We start from the raw sequence: 4,175 nt of genomic DNA, 5'->3' as shown, positions 1-4,175 counted from the left end.
TGACTGTCTTCTTCTGTAGTGCACCTGACTCAGGGAATGTAGCCTGTTAACCCATACTGAATGTACAGTTTCTTTAGATAAGGTATTTAAAACCCAGTTTCAACATCTGACAGCAACAAGCTAGTACTATATAAATGTATTTGTATCATTTTTTTTGTTACAGTTTGTTTTTGCTCATCGTTATGGAGGTTGTCTGAGGACTACGTGCTCAGGGCCAGGGACAGCCATATCCTGAGAGGGCCACAGGAGGCTGCTGAGGGGAGACAGATTCATAATGATGGCCAGGAACGGCCCAAATGGAATGATACCGTTCCACCTATTCAGCTCCTGTCATTAACACGAGCCCGTTCTCCCCAATTAAGGTGCCACCAGCCTCCTGTGGTGTGCGCGCTGCTACTGGTAGGGGGAGTTTAGTAAGGGGACTTTAGTAAGGGGACTTTAGTAGGTGGAATTTAGTAGGGGGACTTTAGTAGGGGGAATTTAGTAAGGGTTCCCATGCCCCCTAGAGTAGAGGTTTATCTGGACTGGCCTGCTGTCCTACTATAGTGTCTCAAACTGATTCATTCATACATATTCACTGAGCCTTTTTTCTGGGGTTTGATAACTGTCCCATGGATTAGCTACCTGTGTTGTTTTACGTCAGGTGACGCCACTCCTATCCAACGCTTGTCCCTCAGCCTCGCTGCAGATTCATTTAGAGATTACTAACGTAAGACATAGCATCCACGTGGAACACTTGAGACATTCCTATTCAAACACAGCTGTGTGATATTTAAGTGATGATGCCCCCGAAGCTGGTGTTTGGAGGATATATTGGCATGGCGTTGAGGGTCGGCAAACTGCCAATATATCCTCCAAACACCGGCTTCAAGGGCATTATCACTTTTATACAACGGGTTACCGACATATTCAAATAATGATTTACATATTTTAATTTAAAACATTTTGATGAATTTATTCATACTATTTCATCCTTCCACAAGATATACAGAGCATTCGGAAAGTATTCAGACCCCTTGACTTTTTCCATATTTTGTTACGTTACAGCCTTATTCTAAAATGTATAAAATTGTTTTTCCCCCTTCATACATCTATATACAATACCCCATAATGACAAACCAAAAACATGTTTATAGACATTCTTGCAAATTTAAAAAAATGAAAAACTGAAATATCATGTTTACATCAGTATTTAAACCCTTTACTCTGTACTTTGTTGAAGCAACTTTGGCAGCGATTACATCCTCGAGTCTTCTTGGGTATGACGCAACAAGCTTGGCACACCTGTATTTGGGGAGTTTCTCCCATTCTTCTCTGCAGATCCTCTCAAGCTCTGTCAGGTTGGATGGGGAGTGTTGCTGCACAGCTTTTTCATGTCTCTCCAGAGATGATAGATCGGGTTTAAGTCCGGGCTCTGGCTGGCTCACTCAAGGAAATTCAAAGACTTGTCCCAAAGCCACTCCTGCATTGTCTTGGCTGTGTGCTTATGGTTGTTATCCAGTTGGAAGGTGAACCTTCGCCCCAGTCTGAGGTCCGGAGTGCTCTGAAGCAGGTTCTCATCAAGGATTGTACTTTGCTCTGTTCATCTTTCCCTTGATCCTGACTAGTCTCCCAGTCCCTGCCGCTTACAAACATCCCCACAGCATGATGCTGCCACCACCATGCTTCACTGTAGGGATGGTGCCAGGTGTCCTCCAGATGTGACGCTTTGCATTCAGGCCAAAGAGTTCAATCTTGGTTTCATCAGACCAGAGAATCTTGTTCCTCATGGTCTGAGAGTCTTTAGGTTCCTTTGGCAAACTCCAAGCGGGCTGTCATGTGTCTTTTACTGAGGAGTGGCTTCCGTCTGACCACTCTACCATAAAGGCCTGATTTGTGGAGTGCAGGGATGGTTTTCCTTCTGGAAATTTCTCCCATCCCCACAGAGGAACTCTAGAGCTCTGTCGGAGTGACCATCGGGTTCTTGGTCACCTCCCTGACCAAGGCCCTTCTCCACCGATTGCTCAGTTTTCTTGGGGACCTTCAATGCTAAAAACATTTTTTGGTACCCTTCCCAGATCTGTGCCTCGACACAATCCTGTCTCGGAGCTTTACGGACAATTCCTTCAACCTCATGGCTTGGTTTTTGCTCTGACATGCACTTTCAACTGTGGGACCTTACATAGACAGGTGTGTGCCTTTCCAAATCATGTCCAATCAGTTGGATTTACCACAAGTGGACTTCAATCAAGTTGTACAAACATCTCCAGGATGATCAATGGAAACAGGATGCACCTGAGCTCAATTTCGAGTCTCATAGCAAAGGGTCTGAATACTTCTGTAAATAAGGTATTTCTGTTTTTATTTTTTATAAATTAACAACAAATACTAAAAACCTGTTTTCGCTGTGTCATTATGGGGTATTGTTTGTAGATTGAGGGGGGGGAAAAACATATTTCATCCTTTTTAGAATAAGTCTAATGTAACAAAAGGGGGAAGGGGTCTGAATACTTTCCGAATGTACTGTAGTCCTGACACAAATCTAGGGTTCCTACCCAAGAAGGGCTGGTTTTTCGTTTGCCAGAGACGTGACCCAGTTGTTCAGTCTAAATGTTCTGTATCTATGGACGTGACCCAGTAATTCATTCTAAATGTTCTGTATCTATGGACGCGACCCAGTCGTTCATTCTAAATGTTCTTTATCTATGGACGCGACCCAGTCGTTCATTCTAAATGTTCTGTATCTATGGACGTGACCCAGTAATTCATTCTTACTGTTCTGTATCTATGGACGAGACCCAGTCGTTCATTCTAAATGTTCTGTATCTATGGACGCGACCCAGTCGTTCATTCTAAATGTTCTATTGCCAAACTGGCAGGCAATGTTCTTATCCCTTGCTTGCTAGCTAGCCAACTAGAGATAACTTACAGTCACGTCAAAAAGTGCAGCCAGAATAACAGCAACGTTTAAGCTGTTTTCGAGTGACATTTATTTGGATAAATCCATAACAATTTCCTCTCCTCTAATGAGCTCGCTGAAGAGTCTGTCCAGAGTCTGAGTAAGATGAGTTTGTGGAGGCTGCAGTTTGTATACTAACCAGTCTCTTCACATTCTACATTCAATGTGGTTTCTGCCCAGTGGCCACCACAGCTTAAAAAAGACCAAGGAATGCCTGCGTTGTGGTTCTGCTCTTATTGACGCTAACACACAAACACTCACACGCACAAACACACACACACACCAGACAAGGATGGTGAAGGGAGGACGGCTCATAATAATGTCTGGAAAGGAGGAAATTAAATGGCATCAAATGGCCTGGAAACCGTGTTTCATGTATTTAATACCATACCACTCCAGCCGTTACCACGAGGCGGTCCTCCCCGTTTAAGGTGCCCACACACAGACACACACAAAAAGATAACTAATGTAAAATATACTGTCTTTAAAATGTGTATAGTATGAATAAACTGGAAGAAGAAGTCCAAGTATTGTTGTTCATTAGTTTACTCCAATTAGGGGAGGGGTGGTAGGGTTAGGAGACTACTGAAGTAGGAAGAAAAGTACATATGGGGGATTGGAAATGATGCAGACAATTACATTGATGGAACCCACAATCTATCTGCAATATAAAAACTGGATCTAGCCCCTTTTAAAAACAGAACTCTAACACACTCCAAACACAATGGTGATGATGATGATCACACAGTGGGTCGCAATGACAGGGCTTTCCATTCCAAAGCCTGGTCAGAGTTTTAAATACCTACACAAAGGGGGAACATGTTGATACTATACGTTTAGGCAGATCATATGGGAGTCATTTCCTTTCCTTCAAATCTATTTCAAGCCTATCTATTTTCATATCCACACATCAAATACTTTTAGACGAAATGCAGTTTTAACTACCAGCTTCATGAAATGGAAGGATTCTCTGCCCTATCTTTTTGACCAGAGTGCCCTCGGGTTGCCAATAAAAACAGGTCTCCTACCATCATATCCCCAAATAATCCTCAATGACATTGGCTCTCGCTCTGTAGAAATAAATGGTGTGTGTGGTTCAAGCAGGTTACAGTTAGAGTTACAGCTAGAACTAGAGTTAGAGCTAGAGTTAGAGCTAGAGTTAGAGTTAGAGCTAGAGTTAGAGTTAGAGTTAGAGTTAAGGTTAGAGCTAGAGTTAGAGCTAGAGTTAGAGTTAGAG

The sequence above is a fragment of the Salvelinus sp. IW2-2015 genome, unplaced genomic scaffold (assembly GCF_002910315.2).
Source record: "Salvelinus sp. IW2-2015 unplaced genomic scaffold, ASM291031v2 Un_scaffold1139, whole genome shotgun sequence".
NCBI lineage: Eukaryota > Metazoa > Chordata > Actinopteri > Salmoniformes > Salmonidae > Salvelinus > Salvelinus sp. IW2-2015.
The sequence above is the reverse complement of the archived record's forward strand: the minus strand, read 5'-3'. Positions refer to the sequence as shown.